The sequence below is a fragment of the Prionailurus bengalensis genome, chromosome A1 (assembly GCF_016509475.1).
Source record: "Prionailurus bengalensis isolate Pbe53 chromosome A1, Fcat_Pben_1.1_paternal_pri, whole genome shotgun sequence".
NCBI lineage: Eukaryota > Metazoa > Chordata > Mammalia > Carnivora > Felidae > Prionailurus > Prionailurus bengalensis.
In genome coordinates this window covers 107,377,331-107,398,311 of record NC_057343.1, presented here as the reverse complement: position 1 = coordinate 107,398,311, position 20,981 = coordinate 107,377,331, and the positions used below count along the sequence as shown (strand labels likewise).

Genomic DNA, 20,981 nt, shown 5'->3' with positions numbered 1-20,981 from the left:
ACATTTTATTGTTCTCTTTAGATGCCTCTGTGCTTTATTAAATAAACAACCAATCATACTGATCTCCATTTAGATGCTTTGACATTGTCACTAAATTCTAATCACAACATGAAATTTGATTTGGTTCATGTGCCAAATACACTGTTGGTGAATTGCTTCAATTAACCCGTATAAATGTTTCATGTGTTCAAATTCAAGTTAATTACAGTCTATTAAATAGATCCCAAAACTCTAATGTAAGCATAACTTAAAAACAACTTAAAGGGGTGCCTGGGTGGCTCAGTCAGTTGAGCATCAGACTCTTGATTTTGGCTGAGGTCATGATCCCAGGGTCGTGGGATGGAGACCCGTGGGGCTTCATGCTGAGCATGGATCCTGCTTAAGATTCTCTCTCCCTTCCCTCCTTGACACAGGCACTTGTGCACACACACACTCTCTTGCTTTAAAAGAAGAAGAAGAAGAAGAAGAAGAAGAAGAAGAAGAAGAAGAAGAAGAAGAAGAACATGATGAAGGAGAAAGACTTAATAATAGCAACATTTTCTAGGTAATGTTTTCTAGGTAAGCTTTCAATGGACTGGCTTAAATTTGTATGAGGTTCATACTGCATTCTGTGAGTCTTTGATAATGTCCTATTTTGAAAAGTATAGAGTATATCATAAGAACTCAATAGCATAATTGTTAAAGGACATGAGGAATGTCATAATAATCATCATAATTTCAGGATATCGGAAGAGTCTTGAGTGATAGCAGAATCTGGATAAGATGAGGGCAAGGTTGCTCCCTAGGAGAGGAGATATTAGGAACAAAGAAAAAGAGGATGTGGAGTCTAGCTAACAGTTAAGGAGACACCGGGCTTGTGCAGAGATATGGGAAAATGTAGCCAAAAAACAAGAGGAACCCATATAACTGAAAACATCAAATGACAAATTTCTTAACAGGAAAGTCCGAGTCCTGAGGTTCTGAGGATGATTACTGTCTGACCATAGGTATAGTAGTGAATTAGTGAGATACTGAAAGAGGCACATGTTTTCTTTCTAAACAGCCGTTAGAGAAAATGCTGAAAAGACATGGCATCATGATATGCTTGTAAAAACACTGCAGACAAACATCTGATGCTCTACATGACCTGAACTTTGGCTTTATTCCCTTAAGTATTTTCTTGTATGGCAATGGTATAGTATGTATCTTAGTAAGTAAATAAAGCATCATATAGTCCAGAGTGTAAGCATTTGGATTGATGTAAGTTGAAACTTTCTTCAAAAAATGTCATTTTCAATATTACTATGAATAGGAGTGATTTTTCATGCATTTGTGTACTCAACACACACACGCAAGTCTATGAAAATACACTTATGACATCTTATCTATCCTATTGTCTTAAAATACTACCCTTCTCTTCCTGACTCTATTCTTTTGATGTTTCCCCTTTACGCCCACAGGGGGAAACTGTAAATCCTTAATGAAGATATATAAGGTATAAAAGGTCATGATAAACTCTTGCCTACCTCTCCACCTTTATTTTTACTACTTAAACTTTATATATAACCATAACAAACACATTTTAACTGTGTGAACAAAGCACATTTTAACAGTTTTCATCGTACGTTTTAGTTGTATGCTCACAACTTGGTACAGTGCACATGCTGCTTTCTCTTTCCAGAAAGTCCTCTTGGTTGTTTCTTACAACCCAGCCAGTCCTGTCCTCTCTTCAGAGTAATCCTTGCCTCCCTGATCCACTTCTACACTGTACGTTTCCCGTTGTTCCACTATTAAGTCCACTCTGGTTACGGTTTTCGTGTGTCTTTGATCGGACCATGAACTACTCTGGGGGAAGGCTTTGGGCATAGTGCTCGGCATCACAAGGCCTGGTACACAGCAGGAGCTCAGGAATGTTGCCTTTAACTCAATATATTATTCCTTTTTGAGATTAAAAGAAAGCACATCCACTCACTGTTCTCAACAGCATCTACTCCACTGACTCCATCTAAGGGGAAGTCACTACTTGATTTCTCCCCTCTGGCATTCCCAATGTTGCCTTCCTTGGGAGCCCAAGTTCTATCTTTAGGAAAAGCTTTCATGTGACCACATTGTTAACATTATTCTGTTTTCTTTCCTTGCCAAAGAGCTTCAGAAAGCATCGTGAAACTACGAAGGTAGAAGGAAACTTAGAAATCATCCGGCCATCGCTGGAGTTTTAAAATCAAGAAAACCAAGACTGAGAGATGTTGCACAACGTGCAGAGAATCACACAGAGAGTTCATGTGAGTGTCAGGACTGGAATCTAACGCTCCCAATTTCCAACTTTGTTTTTGGTTTTAATACATCTTTCTAAATTTGCTTGCTACCTGCATTCTAGTTTCCCCCACTGAGCTCTGGAAATTGTTCTGAGGCCACCCACAATTTCCTGTCCTTTGTTCTCCTCTCTAAGGCATTTGACCCTTGACCATTTTTCTCCTCCACGAATATTACATTGCTGTAGCTCTCTTCTCTAGCAACTGTTTCTGTTTCCTTGAACAGGTCATGGTCCTCACTCCAAGGCAGGTCTTTGGTCAGCAACTGCTATCTTCATTTAACACTCCCAAAGGTTTTAGAACACCCTCTACAGACACAATGCCCAAATCCCCAAACCTCTTCTCAGCCCAATGCTTCCATATGAGAGCCACGCCCCTCTTTGCTCACTTCTCACTATCTCTCTTGAGATGTCTGATGGTTCTCCCAAACCAGGGCCTGTCTCTGAGTTTGTATCTCTGTTCATGACTCCAACTTTTTTCTAGTTACCGAAGCTGAAAAAATTATCGAGTCCTTTCTCTTTTCTTTTCAAACTTCTTTTAAAATATGTATAAGAAAACAACAATAGAAGAAAGTAATACGCTTGTGTATCACACATTGTATATGCTTGATTTCATCTACTCAAACAGCAAGCTTGTGACACATATGCTAGCCTCACTGGTTTTACTGAAAAAAGTGAGTTTCAAAAAGATTTATTGTGTCCCAAGGTCACAAATCAGTATGAGGTGAAGACAGGATTGAAACAAAAGACGGCCTTTGTGAGGCTATCTGAGGAAGCCTAGGCCCTGCCATATGACTATTATTCCAAACAACTCTCATCTTTAAAACATTTTGCACAGAGGATTTGACATCAAGCACAACACCTCACAATTGGGAGACATCCAACATTTGATATCCATAGTGAGGCCAGGCCCCATCCTTTACAAAGCAGAAGACAGATTACTACATTAGGCTCTGAACTTTATCTTGAGCTGACTGTTTAATATGATGAGACATATAAGCTGCCGAAGGCACAGGGGCTTTCTGAGCGGGCTGAGGGTTCCATCTCCAGGCCTCCTTCAGTGTTATGTGCCCAATGACTCCCAGCACCCCCAAGGCAGATACAGGGACAATATTTCAACATGTTACGGTTTTAGTTTTTCTTTCCTTCTTCCTTTGTTTTACAACTTTTTTTTCTATTTTTGTTCTTCAAACGTCTCCTGATTATAAAACCAGAACTTTTAAATAGAACATTTAAAATATATAATTAAAAAAAGATCATTGTCCCAAATCCCATCATACAGAATTACACAGGTATGTGTGTGTGTGTGTGTGTGTGCATTTCTAGTCTATTAACATACATACAGACACACAAGTATATATGTGGGCATGCACCTGTGTGTATGCATAGATGTGCCTCTACACATGCATACATGTGTTAAAGTTTTATAATCTCCTTTATTTTTCCATTTAAGAACAGCTTAATAGCTATTTTGTTTCTTAACGGCATTAAGCAATCTCTATAGTCCTGACTTTTAACTGCTGAATAACAGTGTATCCTCTAAATATATCATAATTTTATTATCTATTCATTCATTTGACCCTCTATTCAAAAATTCTTATGAACATTGACTTTATTTGGCCAGAGGTCAGGGGGCAGCTGTGATCCAGGCTGGCAAGACTTGTCAACAACTTACATATACTCCAGGAAGGGATACAATTTGCTATTTACTCAACTGGGTCAAAGTAACACACACAATTGCTCTATCACTATTAATAAGATTTACAATGATAGTTTATACACTTATTTATGTCTGTGTTCTATTTCACACACACAAAAAAAAACAAGGTTCAAATATAGCCTGGAAGTATCCCCCCCAGATACCTAAGGGACAAAGCAGAAAGTGAAAGTGACCATCTGGAGAAGATGAATTAGTCCTCTTCAAAGGGTAGATATGAGAGATCCAGAGAGACTGAGGAGCATCTCTGAAGAGGACAGCCTCCCCAAAACCCACAAATGTGGCCCAGGAGAGACAGGAAGTCACCATGTTACGCACTTGTCAAACATAATGCTCAGCACCACTATCCCATGACACAATTAAAATGCCATGACACCATCACCATACCATGACACCATTGGTCACCCAAACATACTCTGCTTTCCCTCCTCCCTTACGGTTACTGTCCTAGAGAAGCCAAAGCTCAGTGCACTGAGCAGGAGGAATGGAAGTCCTAGGTGGGGAAATAACAAGGACTCTTGACTTCACTCCCCCTTCTTCACTGCTTGTGATTAGCTCTAAGCAAGCCACCATGTGAAGGGCATGGGGCAGGGAGATTTTAACTTTAAATCAATTTAGATGGTTTAATGCTTTGAGTGTGAATATTTTAATTACCAGACTTTTTGTGACTAAATTTGCCAAGTGACTTCTCACACCCTAAGAGTGAACAACACCAGAAAGAAGACGGGGTGGGGGGAAGGGGGGAACAACAACCAACCACTCCCCACGTTCATTATGATATCCTTAAGTTCTATTTGGTCAATGAGAAGTTAATTGTGTACAGTAGGAATTCAGGGGCCAAGTATTACAAGGGTTAGAGAGTGATGTGGAGAATGTCTTTTGGGTAAGGTGACATCTGAGCAGAGATCTAAATATGAGAGTTGGCCAGGCCAAGTTATAGGGGAGAAGATTCCAAGCAGAAGGAGAAACAAAGACCCTGAGATGGGACTGACATAGCATGTGTAAGGAAAAGCAAGGTTACTAGGGCTGGAGCAGAGAGATCCCCAGGAAAATGATGACTGGAAAGGAACCCGAGACATTCCATGGCAGTATCACTTATCTGATTCATATTCAAAAATAAACCCTGATGAAATCCTCCTGTGATTTGTAGACTATCTATCTTTTCTGGGACACTGGTTACAGATTTTACTACGGGATGCTTCATGATGAACTTCTATGCTGAGTACTTTCAACAGTCGTATTTCATCTCTGGAATAATTACACAGAAATATATTTCACTCCCACAAATGAAAGAAAAATATGCATTCTCACCCACTTTATTGAAAACCATTGCCCTCCTCTAACTTTTTCCCATAGTTTGACAGAGATAGGGATTTTAAAACAGTTTCAAAATGTTCCTTTTTTTATTTATTTCAATCCCAGTTAGTTAGCATATAGTGTAATAGTGGCATCAGGAGTAGAATTTAGTGATTCATCACTTACATATAACACCCAGTGCTCATCCCAACAAGTGCCTTTCTCAATGCTCATCACCCATTTCCTTTTTGACTCCATTACAGATAAAGAACATCATAAGTAAGATTATAAACAGAAGCTGTTCTACGTTGAAGATGTGAAAAGTAGTAAAAATAGTACCACTTTTTTTGGTATAAATGGTATAAAGAGGAAAGTGAATGCTCCATCCTAACATTTAAGTGTCTGAAATGGGTAACTTTTTATTATTAGGATGGTTAGCTCAGTTCTCATTTTATAGTCTAATTTTTGGTTATATCAAGAAAAGCCATTAATTTGGTTTTCATATACTTTCCAATATTCATTCACTTTAATGAATTTTAAATTAATCCCTTGGGATTTCTATGGATTCTTTAAGCATGCAAAAAAGGAAGTTGAGAAACAGTGAGCAAACTCAGTTTTAAATCTACTTCTAAGCTTATGTATCAGTCTGGCCAAAAGCTGTTATGTTCTACTGTATCTTCCTGATGATTATTTAGTATTTGTTGTAAATGTACCTACTGAACACCTGTCCCATGACAGTATGCAAGGCACTGAAGATTCAAACTGAAAAGAGATCTAATCCCTGTCTTCATGGACCTCATCCATTAGGGGGAAAGACAGAAAAAATCAGGCATTCAGACAAATGTACTTAAGAAATTGAAACAGTGAAAAGTAGCATTGAAGAAACAAACACAGATCTAAGAGAAATAAAGCAGAGACTGAGTTGCTAGAGAGAGTGGCCCATTACGACCTTTCTAAGGAGCAGACGTTGGAGACAAGACACAGAGGAGCCAGCTGTATGAAAAAGGCTGTAAGCAAGAGAAGACTGGTGTATTTAAAGCAGCAGATGCCATCATACATGAAGACTATGACCCTGGAATACACATGAGAGGAGTCCAATAGATTGACTTGGTGTTTATAAAAGCGTATACTTTTTAACTGTTGTTTATAACAACATATGTTTGTGCTCCATGTTTATGTCACAGTAAAACATATTTTAAAAATGAAAACCAAAGGATAAATAATGTAACAGTATTACTTAGCAATAAAGAGGCAAGGAACATACTAAAAGAATGTTGAAAGAGGTTGAAATGCTCAACACTTGCTGGGAAGGCCACTGCTGTAATTAAAGCAATAAATAATGGTGGCATTAGTGAAAAGTCTATACGTGAGGAGGGCCTAGAGATGAGCCAGGCCACCGTTAAAGAATCGACGGGGAGACTGAGGCAGCGGCAGGAGTCACAGACAAATAATGATAGCAACAAAAGCAGAACAGAGGGTTGTCAGGGCATAATTCATGGAGAGCTCTGAAGACTATGATAAGACATTTAGATTTTATTTTATTTATTTTTTTATATATGAAATTTATTGACAAATTGGTTTCCATACAACACCCAGTGCTCATCCCAAAAGGTGCTCTCCTCAATACCCATCACCCACCTTCCCCTCCCTCCCACCCCCCATCAACCCTCAGTTTGTTCTCAGTTTTTAACAAGGACATTTAGATTTTATTTGAAATGTAATTGGAAGCAAGTGACAGTGGATGGCATGTTTAGATAGAAATTTTTCAAGAAAGCCATTCCTGTTCTTTTTTTAGAAAACATATTATAAGAGGGTGCCTGGGTGACTCAGTCGGTTAAGCACCTGACTTTGGCTCAGGTCATGATCTTGCGGTCCGTGAGTTCGAGTCCCGTTCAAGCCTGCTTCATATGTGACTCCCTCTCTCTCTCTGCCCCTCCCTTGTTCTCATTCTGTCCCTCTCTCTCTAAAATAAATAAACAAAAAGTTTAATAAAAAAAAGAAAACAAATCATAGGGTGACAAGAGTAGAATCAGGAAGCCCAGTTAAAGTCAGCTATCACAATTAGTAGAATCAGGAAGACCAGTTAAAATCAGCTATCACAGTTCAAGCACAAGCCTATGGTGACTAGAGCAAAAAAGCAACACAAGGTGGCTGAACTAAGAATGTGCAGAAAAGTAAATACATTTGAGATGAATTTTAGATACTCATACAAACAGGAGGGCAACCACTCAAATGTGTCAATGGTTTAGATGCTGGGATATGGAGGGACAATAACACAGGGAATTAAGGATGACTTCAGAGTTTCTGGCTTAAGTACTCCAGAATGGGAGATACAGGTCTGTAATTGACATGTAAATGTAAGTACTGAGGCTAAAACAGATTTTAGGAGCAGAGATTCCAAGTTTCTGATGGGATCTTATTAGATGTGATACATCTGTGACACATCCAAGTAGAGAAATCAAGTAGACAGTTGGAGCATGGAGTTTAGTGCACAGTTTTGAGCTGGAGACATATGTCTGAGAGCTATCAACATAAAGATAATCTTTCAATCCATAGGGAGGAGTGATGTTACCCCGAAAGGGAGTATAGAGAAAGGGCAAAAGAGAGCCTAAAACCAAACCCAAAGGACCCTAACACTGGGAAACAGAGAAGGAATCAGCAAAGGAGACTGAAGAGGAAGGGCCAGTGAGCTTAGAAGAAAAGTAGAAGCTTGTTGATTTTTTGACATAAGAATTAACCCTTTCTAGAAGTGGCTTCAAAAGAAAAAAGCCTGGGTGGCTCAGTGGGTTAGGCGTCCAACACAGTTGGTGAGTGACAGCTGACAGCTCAGAGCCTGGAGCTTGCTTCAGTTTCTGTGTCTCCTTCTCCCCATTCAGCTACCCCACTCATGCTCTGTCTCTCTCTCTCCCCAAAATAAATAAACATTAAAAAAAAGAAAAAAAGACAGGAATAAGCTCTCGTTCAGTTCATTCCAAAGAAACTACTGCCCTAACCCACACTGCTCATGTTGAAAATGTAGGAGTTCTACGCAAGAAAAAAAGACAGGAATAAGCTCTCGTTCAGTTTATTCCAAAGAAACTACTGCCCTAACCCACACTGCTCATGTTGAAAATGTAGGAGTTCTACGCAAGATGGTCAAACACATGTGCTCATGTTTCTTTTAAATTCAACAGCAAAAACCAAGTGGAAAAACACTCCCCTGCCTACATCAGTCAGGGTTCCCCCAAAGCCTAACAACATGACTTTTGTTTTGTAGCAAATAAGAGAATTTTACATGTTTCATTTTGTTGAGTCATGAGGAGAATTTGAGTTTGTTAACTAACTCTGCTTGCCCTACGGAGGTTTTTTGAAGTTGGCTTCCAGCTTGCGGCTCACCCTAGCACTTAAGGAGCTGGCGCGTATAGTCAGTGGTACACCTGGTTATTAAAGGGTTAGTCACTTGGTGATTGTGCAGACCCACTCACCATGGTGATGAGCCCTCACTTATCTCATGCGATTCCAGCCCAGTTATGCGCTTCAAGCGCGACCAAATGAGACCACTGAGGAAGCTGCACAGCTGTGATGTGGGGAAGCACTCATCACTGCCAGGTCTTACTGGTGACCTCACAATTAACGGAGACGTTGCCAACCTCCTACATACCCCCAGGGAGTGGATGCGAATTCAGTTTACCATGGAAACAAGATGAGTGGAGCAAACTACTCAAGGGCCCTCGCACTGGTACTCACAGACATGGAAAATGTGCTGCAACTTCTCTTCCGGATTCAACTAAAGGTCAAATAAATAAAATAATGAATGTATTTGACATTTACTGAGTGCATACGATGCATCAGCTAATGTGCCAGATGAAGGAAATACAGCAGCGTACTGAACGTTTTCAAACAGACAGTCTTAAGTATCTTTGATAAGACACACAGTCTCCGAATTACAACGGTTCGATTTAGGATTATACAGCTTGACGATGGTGCAGAAGTAAGGAGCGTTCAGTAGAAACCATACCCCACGTTCTGAATTTGGATCTTTTCCTGGGCTGGCGACATGCATATGACGCTCTCCAGTGAGGCCAGACAGCACGAGGAGCCACAGGGGCTCGTCAGCCACGCCATCCCGAGGGTAAACAACCAACGTGCCTACAACCATTCTCCACCCACAGAACCATTCTGTTTTTCACTTTTAGTACACTATTTAATAAATCACATGAGAGAATCAACATAATACTACAAAATTCACTTTGTATTAGATTTTTTTATTTTTATTTTATTTTATTATGTATGTATGTATGTATTTATTTTCCCAAGTGGAGGTGTTCTGAACATATTTAAGGTAGGCTAGCCTAAATGATGATATTTGGGAGGTTAAGTGTACTAACCTTACATGAGCATTTTTGACTCATGACGTTTTCAATTTATGAAGGGTTTATCAGGATGCAACCCCATCATACATCAAGTTGTCCTTCTGATTTTAAGTCATCCTTCTCATTTGCATGCACATCATCAAAGTGTGTTATTATTTTTCCATTTAGGATCCACAGGAAAATCAAATTTTCTCTCCCACTCCCATTTTGAATGGCATGAAGTAATATTTAAGAAATTATATTGGTGTTTTACCCTCTCACAGGGAAAAATAAATCTTGTACCAAAAATGTTCTTCTTTACATGGCCTGTTTCTTACCCTCAAGATGCCCGAATGCCAATCTGGGACTCAGCAATGCTAAAAGAAAACATTTGAGTGTCTTTCCTCCCCACCTTTCCCTACCCACTCTTTAGTCCTATCAGTGAGAACACAGGCTCAAAAAGCTACTGTAATTATCAGGCTGACTTAAGAGAGGTTACTTTCAGAGGTCATACATCTATAGAGCTGAAAAGGTATGGTATGAAACAGGAAATCCAATGCACTCTGCATATACCAAGCCACATCAGGAAGATTATGTCCATGCATCACGTCTTAAAAAAGACATTTATAAACAAGAGCATATCCAAACCAGAAATCAGAGGTCATTTTGTTCCAAATTCCACCCACAGAAGAAATCATCCATCAACACCTTTGATAAATATTTAATATTCTGCTTATGCACTTCAGTCACTAACAGAGCAGTCACTGCTCTGAAGCAATCCAGGCCTCCAATGGACAGGAGTAAGTCTCAGAAATATTTTCATAAAAGGTTCAGAAATCATGAGTCCTGATTCTACACCTTAAGCATCTATCCCCTTTCAAATATATGACAAATACGCTCATGGCCTCTCTCTATGTGTCCAGTTACCATAACCATCTGTGATATGAAATCTGTCTTGATCTTCTCATTTTACTTGGAGGCTCTCTAGTTTACAAATGTCATTCTTATGTTTGATTTTCTATGACTTTTAAGTACGGGAGTGAATGTTCAATAAAAAATGCCTACCATATAGGATGAGTTGAAATAACAGACTATAAGAAAAGTAACACATTAAGAACCTGCTACAGACTGGTTTAGGAAAACAAGAGGGGAGGCGTTTTTTATTTATTATTAATCATTCTTTACTATGAAATACCTCAAACTTTCAGAAATATATAGGATAATAGAGTGCCCAGGAATCCATTCCCAGTATTTAACAAATGTTAACACGTATGTACCACAGATAATTTTTTCAATATAACAATTTATTTTTTTTAATGTTTATTTTTGAGACAGAGAGAGAAAGAGAGAGAGAATGAGTCAGGAAGGGGCAGAGAGAGGGAGACCCAGAACCCGAAACAGGCTCCAGGCTCTGAGCTGTCAGCACAGAGCCGACGCGGTGCTCAAACCCACAAACCGCAAGATCATGACCTGAGCCGAAGTCGGATGCTTAACCAACTGAGCCATCCAGGCTCCCCAAAATATAACAATTTCTTGATTCAGTTGAAATGGACCTACACACCTTCCCAAAACCAAATCCCTTCTCTTATTGCTAAGAGATAACTACTACACTGAAGATGTGTGTATCTTTTGCATTCCTGTTTTATTTTTTTAATGCTTATTTTTTTGAGAGAGGGAGAGAGTGAGTGGGGGGAAGGACAGAGAAGGGAGACACAGAATCTGAAGTAGGCTCCAGGCTGTGAACTATCAGCACAGAGCCCGACATGGGGCTCAAACCTATGAATCACGACATCATGACTTGAGCCAAAGTTGGACCCTTAACCGAATGAGCCACCCAGGCAACCCTGCATTCACATTTTAAATTTTCACTAACTATATATGGTCTTTACAAGTACCACAATTAGCAAGCTTGGACCTATTTAAAAGGTTCACTCTGGTGGCTATACTGAGGATAGACTACAGATGGAGAAAGGCGACATGACATGATGAGAGGTTATTGGCAGCTCAAGTAGAAGGCAGAGCTTACAACGTTTGAATGTGCACTCTGAAAGAAAGAAAGGAATTCAGGACCACAATCTGATTTTTGGCCTTTGCCAAATGACCATCAATAGGATGAAAAATAATGTGAGGAGGGGCACCTGTGTGGCTCAGTCAGATAACCGTCCGACTTGGGCTCAGGTCATAATCTTGCAGTTTGTGGGTTCTAGACCAGCATCGGGCTCTGTGCTGACAGCTCAGAGCCCGGAACCTGCTTTGCATTCTGTCTCCACCTCTCTCTGCCCCTTCCCTGCTCACACTCTGTCTCTCTCTTAAAAAATAAATAAAACACTAAAAAAAGATTTAAAAGAATAACGTGAGAAGAGGAGAGTTTGGTGTTGGAGTGGAAGAGATGATCACTTCAGTTTGAAGATGTTAAGTTTGATATTATCTACTAGACCTCATGTTGAAATATCAAGTACATAGCTGGACTTGGAGCTCAACAGAGAGGTCTAAATTAGAATTACCTATTTTGGAAGCACTGGCATATAGTTGGCATTTAAGCTATGAGACTGGGTAAGGTCCCGGATTAAGTGCACACAGACCAGAAAAGAAGACCCATGACTGAACACTAGGTCATATCTGTTAGGAAGATGCAGAGAAGAATGATGATCAATGAAGCGATCCAAGAAGGAACAGTCAGGGAGGTATAGGGTCCTGGATGGCAAGTGATAAAAACATGTATTGAGAGGGAGAGACAGCATGAGTGGCTATTTCCAATGCTGCTGAGGGCAAAGTAAGATAATGTTAATAAGCAAGTACTTAAAGATTCTTAGCACTTGCAAATTGTGAAGTAAAATTACTGAATAGGCTGAGGCAAAGACAGAATGACAATGTTTCCTAGAAATCTTTCTTGTTTGATATTAGTATTCTTTTTATTTTTTATTTTTTAAATGTTTATTTATTTTTGACAGAGAGAGAGGGAGAGAACAAGCAGAAGAGGGGCAGAGAGAGAGGATGACAGAGAATCTGAAGCAGGCTCCCAGGCTCTGAGCTGTCAGCACAGAGCCCGACACAGGGCTCAAACTCACCAACAGCGAGATCATGACCTGAGATGAAGTCAGACGCTCAATCAACTGAGCCACACAGGCGCTCCTTGTTTTATATTAATTAGTATTCTTAAGATACCTTCATTTAAATAGTTAGAAATCTACCTAAATATCCACATCCTAAATGATTAATGAATGAGTTACTTTTAAAAATTACTGCACAATATCTCATTTAAAAGAAAACAAATGCTATCCAAAACTCTGAAAAGAAAACTTTAAAATGCAAAACATTTTGGATTGAGAAAACATTTGGAATAAATATGACTGCATCAAAATGATTTTGTAAATGACAATCATAAAGACCCTAACATCTAAATGAGTAAATGGTATATATATTTTACACTGAAGACAAACAAAAAGAGAAAGAGGTATGGAACCATGGTTAGTAATTTTCAAAATTCCAACGAACAGGCATGAGTGCACTGTTACATGACAGTCAAATGTAAAACTAGAGCATATCAAGGGCTGAGAGGTTACTGGAATAACAAGTACTCTGAAACAGCGCTGGTGGTAGATTAGTTGCTATGAACACTTGGGAGAGCAATTTTGCACTATCTCTCAAATGAAAATGTGCATACTCAGTGTCTTGGGAGTTTCACCAAAAAGAAATACCTGCACATGTGCAGAAGGGAAAGGTCAAGTTCAAGACTGGCAGTGGAAATTGCTTCTCATCGGGCTCCGTGCTGACAGCGTGGAGTCTGGAGCCTGCTTTAGATTCTCCCTCTCCTTCTGTTTCTCCCCCACTCATGCTCTGTTTGCCTCTCTCTCAAAAGTAAATAAACATGAAAAATTTTTTAAATTTTTTAAGAAAAGTGGGCGCACCTGGGTGGCTCAGTCGGTTAAGCGTCCGACTTTGGCTCAGGTCATGATCTTGTGATTCGTGGGTTCAAGCCCCGTGTCAGGCTCTGTGCTGACAGCTCAGAGCCTGGAGCCTATTTTGGATTGTGAGTCTCCCTCTCTCTCTGTTCCTCCCCTATTCATGCTGTCTCTCTCTCTCAAAAATAAATAAACATTAAAGAAAATTTTTAATGTTTTAAAAAAATTGCTTCTCTTAATTAGACAACAACGTGCATGACCTCCATGTGAGTCAATCTAAAAGAATAAGATGGTTATAAAATACGTGTTTTTAAAAGACAATCATAGCGGTTCAATGTTCAGTCTGAATTCTCTCAGTAACCTGGGATGAAATGACACATCAGAATGCACGGATTTACTGGAAGGGTTATGGATTTTCTTATCTCATTACCTACCGAGACCTCAATTCCAGGTGGCCAGTACTTATTTTATCTTTCACAAACCAGAAATAAATTATTTTAAATAATTATTTTTATTTGGTAGACTCAATAGAGGAATTTGAGCACTTTCATTCAGCATACAAATTTGAGCACACACATTCAATTGTGTGCCTTTCACTCAATATTACGAATTTATTCTTACCTTGTAAAGTACTTAGTACAGTCCCTAACAGGCTAGCCATGCACATTCTCTTTTCATTTCTGCTTCTTACATATTCTTCTGAAATTTTTGAAGGCCATATAGGAAATTGAAGGTTACCGGAAAACAAGCAAATCAACCCATCATCTCCGCAGGTGTGTACATTATAGTTACTTTGATCACTTGGCCATGGGAAGTCACTATGTCATTTATTTGTACTTGAATGGGGAAGTGTCAGAGCCCTTTTGGAAATCAGATCCTAGAGGCCACTTTAGCACTAAAAATTTGAAAGGAATTTGGGGGGAAGAATGTTAGTGAGAAGCTTCATTTAACTGCTCAATCAACCAACAGACATTTCCTGGAATGCAAGGGGTAGGTGTATACGTTTTCTTTCAGATCTGTTTAAACAAATTGATAACAAATAGCACATGGGTATACTACTTCTTATGTTAACCTAACTTAATATTCCTCCTTTATTTAATTAATTAAAAAATATCTAATAGGTAGCATTTAAAAAAGTCTAGATGACTGTTTAATGCATTGACCAAAATATTTTCCATTCCTCATTTCCATCTCACTTAATAAACACATTTAAAGCCCTTACAGTGAGGCATTCAAGTAACTTACTGAATCTTAAAAAGTGAAGATACAGGGCGCCTGGGTAGCTCAGTCGATTACGCGCCCAACTTTGGCTCAGATTCTCATGTAATCTCATGGTTCGTGAGTTTGAGCCCCACATCGGGCTCAGTGCTGTCAGCACAGAGCCCACTTTGGATCCTCTGTATCCCTCTCTCTGCTCTCTGCCCCTCCCCTACTTGCACTCTCCCTCTGTCTCAAAAATAAACATTAAAAAAAAGGTGAAGATACAGAGGCACTGAGTGGTTATGTAAGGTGACACAGTAAGATTGTAATAGGGGAGTTTGGATTCAAACACCGCAGCCTGCCTCCTGAGTCCTTAATGTAAAGGAGCCAAGGAGCTCCATAAGCTAGTGTGTTTGCTCTTGCATTCCATTGCAATTAGTAATGACTTAGGGTTTTTTTCCCCCTGCAAATTAAGTATTAGGCTTTCAAAACAATTACTGTTTCAGCTGCACGTGAAATGAACTTTTCCTAAATGGAGATTTTTGGTGTTTGGGATATTTTTTAAGTTGTAGCATATGAAATTGCTTTTCATTGTACATCAAACATTCATGTATTGACAATTTTATATAATTCAAACTATCTAGAACAAACCTTAATCGTAAAGGAAAAAGCAGAAGATGTGGACTGAAAGGCCAAACTCCGTATCTGCTCCATCAGATGGAACCTGTGTCAGCTTAAGCAAGTAATATAACTTCACTGCTTCTTATTTTTCTCATTGTTAGAGAAAAAGTACTGAGATCTGTTGATCATGGCTCCTAAGAAATTAACAATTTAACCTGTAAAAAATTCTCACCAACTGCAATGTTCAAAACAAACACTATGAACTATTCTAAATAATAGTACCAGAGCCTCCCATCACAGAAGGTGGATGCTTCCAAGGCATCTGCATAACTCAAAATATGCTTCCTAGAAGATATGAAAACAGTCTCAGGGAATTATAACTGAACTGTTCATCCACCCAGAGCACTATGAGCCAATGGTCCTGAAAAAAATCTCATAAAAGATAAAATGGAAGCTTTGAGATCATTGAATTAAAAAAAAAAAAAAGTAAAGCTTAAGTGCCTTGCAGTTCTGTTTGAAAACTGAAGCTGCCATACGCCAGTAGGTTTGGAAATGGGCTTCTTCACAGTGACTTCATTGAGCATCCCACCACATGCTACTGAGATAAGATCACCTTGGTTACCAACAGGACCTTATAGACTAACACCTTTCCAATCAGAGAGAGATGAACCCAAGGAACAGTACAGAAAAGAGAATTCAAGATGCAGTTTCCTCTCCCTTCTGCCACACCACCTTTTCTCTTTCTTCTGGTAATAAGTTTTCAGATGAGAAGACCCACCAATTGCTCTAATTAAGCATATAAATTGCACTTGACTTTTCATAATAGGCACTCAATACATGCTACCCCTTAAGTGATAATGACATCAGAATTATTATCTACCGATTTGGGTAGTAAACCAAAACTATGAAATGAAGCTAAACAGTCTCAATTGTAACATTAAGAGCCTGATCTTCACGGACTACTAAGGACTACTACGGAGGCTTTGTAACATTTTTTAATGTATTCTATACTCTGGATTAACTTCCTTCAACACCACTCATTGATTTAAAGAACACTCATGCCAAACTTGGTTCACTTTTCAGCCTTAGTTGCTGGGCTGATGTCTGGCAGATAAAAATGGGTGTGAGTGTCTGTATAAAGCTTACCCAGGACAAAGGCAACATTAAGAGTGAAATTGAAGCAACTCTCTTCTATCTTACAAATAACCATTTCCTGTCCATTAAATGAAAGGATATACATGAAAGCACTTCACCCAACTATAAATCTCTATAGAAAGTGAACTATTCCTGTGCTCTACCTTACAGAGTCTCAAGTACTTTATCTCTAGATAATTACGATTTTCAATTCAACATAAAAGCCTGGTATATTTCCTTTGCTAGGCCTGTTAAAAGGATCTCTAACAGAAAGTAAATAAAACCAGAGGCCTGAAAATCACACCACCCACACAATACAGAGTTACAACATTGCCTCATGCTTTCTTTTGGTCTTGCAATTTATCTGTGACTTATTATTTATTCAACTTATCCAACATGTAGACTTCAAATCCATATATGGGTATGAATCCCTTCAGGTTTGATTCAACAACTACCCAAAGAATACATATGAATTACAGTTTTAACTCAGTATATGTCAGATTAAATTGCTTTAAAGAGCTAAAGACACATGGTTTAATGAATTACACTCTTAATTAGTAAGAACGCAGACCACCCTTGCAGACAAACTGAGATTAATTATTTCAAACTGAATAAGTTCATCTAGAAAACATCTGGAATTCAGTACAAGTACCAAGAGAAAGGATAAACGTATTTATTATTCCACATACATAAGAAGAAAAATGCAAAATTTTTAAATTCAGTTATATTAGTTAATATATATGCTAATTGTATGATATATGTTTATATATCATATATATATACACACACAAACACACACACACACACACACACACACACACACACACACATATATATATATATATATTATGATCCCTGAATAGAAATCTGTCCATTTACAACTGGATCAAGACACTATGCAAGATGGTGAGCTGGATCTGTCCTATGTTATTATAAACTGTATATATATGTACATATATATGTATATATATATATATATACACACACAGTTACTATAAGACAGACTTTTAGTAAATTTAAAAGCAGACCTCAAAGGCCATAAAATAGAAATACTTAATACTTACCTACTACAGAGTGAGTTTTTAAGCAATTTTATTTATAGAGCTTTAAAATGTTAAGACTAACTTTATTGTTGAAATACACTTTTATTTATATAATAAATAACATCATACGTTGAAAAAGTACCATCTAGCTTTGTTAAGTCCTGACTCAAATTTTTCTCTGCAGGTTGGCAGGGCCCAACTATACCTCTGAAAAAAGAAAACGATCAAGCAGAGGTTGTATAGATATCTAAGAAAGAAGTTGTAGTTGCCTCAACTTTATTCTGATCAGTAATGACTATATGGGAAACACTATCGCATTCAAGTTGCATGTGTAGTAAGCTAAATAATATTTGGACCCAACAGGGGTGAGCAAGACAATGGTAGAGGCAAAGGAGAAAAGAACTGATATTTTCTCCTCCCTCCTTGCTTCCTTTCCTCCCTCCTCCCTCCCTCCTTCCCTTTCTCTCTCTCTCTCTCTCTCTCTCTCTCTCTCTCTCTCTCTCTCTCTCTCTCACACACACACACACACACACACACACACACACACTCATTTATTGTAAATTGGCATTACATTTTGTGACCCTTCTAGACTCACTTTTTAGTTTGAGTAGGTATTTCACAGCTTCGTAGGATTTTCCATGTATGGAATCACATTGTCTACAAATAATGACAATTCTACCTTTTCCTGTTCTATCCACATGTCTTTAATTTTTTAGTTTATTTACTTTTGCTTGTAGTACTGGTTAAGATCTCCAGTGCAATCTTAAAAAGAAGCGGTCAAAATGGGCATTCCTGTGTTATTGCTGATAATATATGGTCTTCTATGTTTAAAAATAATGTCAACCATGGGTTTTGTTTTTTTGGGTTTTTTTTTGGTAGATGTGCATTAAGTGCTTTCGGTAGGTACAATTTAGTCTTAGCTTGCTGAGCACTTTTACCATAAATTAATGTTGAATTTTGTGAAATTATTTTTCTGCATTTACTGGCATTATTGTATAGTTTTTCTCTTTCATTTGTTTCATGCAGTGAATGACACTGATAGATATTTTTAAGGTTAAGCTATCCTTGCATTCTTGGGATAAACTCTTTCTGGTCATGACGTATTATCCTTTCATATATTGCTGGCTTTGATCTGTTCATATTTGGTAAGAATTTTAATGTCAATGTTTCTGTTGGATTCCACAGTAGGTTTTTTTCTTTACATTATCTTTATCTGTTTTTGATATCGGATAATGCTGGCCCCATAAAAGTATCAGTAAGCGCTGTGTCCCTTCAAATTACTTGAAATAATCTGTAGTATTTCATCTTTAGATGGTTGATGACATTAACTAATGAAGGCCTTTGGACCTGGAATTTTCTTTGTGGGAAAAATTTTAACTACAAGTTCAATTAAACTATATTTAGGGCCTCACAGAGGTTCTTCACTGTTTTGTTTTTTAATTTTTTTAGTATTTATTTTTTTTGAGAGAGAGAGAGACAGAGACAGAGCGTGAGTGGTGGAGGGGACAGAGAAAGAGGGAGACACAGAATCTGAAGCAGGCTCCAGGCTCTAAGCTGTCAGCCCAGAGCCCAACATGGGGCTTGAACTCATGAACTGACAGACCATGACCTGAGCTAAAGTTGGACGCTCAACTGACTGAGCCACCCAGGCACCTTGGTTCTGCATTGTTTTTTAAGTCAGTTTGTTAATACATATCTTCCAAAGATTTGCCCCTTTCATGTAATGTTGTAAACTTTCTTGACATGAAGTGGTTTATAATATTTCCTTATTATAATTATAATTTTAATTCCAAAGAAATTTTTGTGAGTCTCCCTTTTATTCCTAATATTGATAATTTGCATTTTCTTTTACTTTGATCGATAGCAATTTTATCGTTCTTTCCAGAAATTTTTTCTCCACTTTTTCTGCTTTATTTAACTTCAATGATTTCTGTTCTTAAATATATTATTTCCTTTCTTCTATGCATTTTGGGTTTAATTTGCTCTTCTTTTCCTATCTTATTTCCTGACATGAGTATTTAATGATAGAACTTTTCCCATAAGTACTACCTAGCTGTATCCCATATATTTTGATATGGTATTCTCATTTTCATTCATTTCAAAATATTTTTTAAGTTCCCTTGTGAGTTTTTCTTTGATCTATGCATTATTTGGTAATGTACTGTCTTACTTACAACTTTATACTAATTTTGAGGTATTATTTTGTATCTGATTTCCATTAATTCCACTGCTGCCAGAGAACACATCAATTAAGTTTTCAGTTATTTGAAATTTGCTGAGAAGACTTTAACAGCCTCACTTATGATCTAGCTTGATTACTGTTCTATGTGTATTAAGGATAAAATTTTCGCAAGTGCCAGTTAAAAAAAGTGGGTTGTGGCATTTCTTAGTTTTCCCATTTTTAAAAACAAATTTTTCTATTTGTTCTACCAATTACCAAAATGTGAGTAAATATTAGAAGAAAAAATAACACTCTGACAATACCAGGAGTTTGTTGCTATGGATGTGGGAAAATACACAGCTGGCAAGAGGAAGAAGTATTATAATCACCATGAAGAACAATTTGATAATATATAATAAACATGAAGATGTGTATCTTCTAAGCCAACATATTACTGATAGGTACACACTCAAGAGAAATTCTCACACATTTGCACACCAAACTCACGAAAAGATGATCATTATTACAGTGCTTATAACTCCAAAATATAAAAACAAAAGGGGAGGGGGAGGCGAATGAATATTTATCAATTGGAGAATGGATAAACTATACTCCATACAGACAAACATTACAGTTTAAAGGGTGGACAAGACGTGCTCGCTTCAGCAGCATACACACTAAAATTGGATCAACACAGAGAAGACTGGCACAAGGCTAACACGCAAACTCATGAAGCATTCCAGATTTTTAAAAAATTAAATTAAAAAACTCAAAAATACGATATAAATACGTGTTTTTACGTATTACTACGTATATTAAACACGTATAAGTACGATTATAAAAACCTAAGTTCTAGAAAGATGTGTGCAGTATCATTCCATTTTTTGCAAATTTTTATAATAGAAAACAATGCTATTATACATTTTTACGGATGCATACCTACTTAATACAATTATTAAAGTATGGATGGAAAATACGTATACAAATTTGAAAACAGTGGTTACATCTGAGGACCTCGAAAAGAAAATGGTTGTGGAAGAGTACCATGAGGGGTTCAATACTACGTGAAAAATGTCCAAAGTCTTAGGCAACAATGGCAAAATTTTAACATTCATGAAACCTGGGTATTAGCTGTATTTAATCTCTGCGCTTTTCTGTTCCCTTGAATAGTTGTGTAATTGGAGACTTAGGTGTAGCTTTTAATGACAAAAAGATTAATGGGCAATGATTATGTGCATGTAAACCACATAAGGTAAGTTAGGGAAAAAACATTAAAAATTCATAAA

At 37.8% G+C, this 20,981-nt stretch overlaps 1 protein-coding gene and 1 pseudogene across 1 annotated transcript in view; one reads left to right on the top strand and one right to left on the bottom strand.

Moving 5' to 3' along the window:
• ADAMTS19 (ADAM metallopeptidase with thrombospondin type 1 motif 19) overlaps positions 1–20,981 on the bottom strand; it is a 241,334-nt gene that overhangs the window by 197,359 nt on the left and 22,994 nt on the right. The window lies entirely within an intron of this gene.
• LOC122496646 lies at positions 20,349–20,444 on the top strand (annotated as a pseudogene).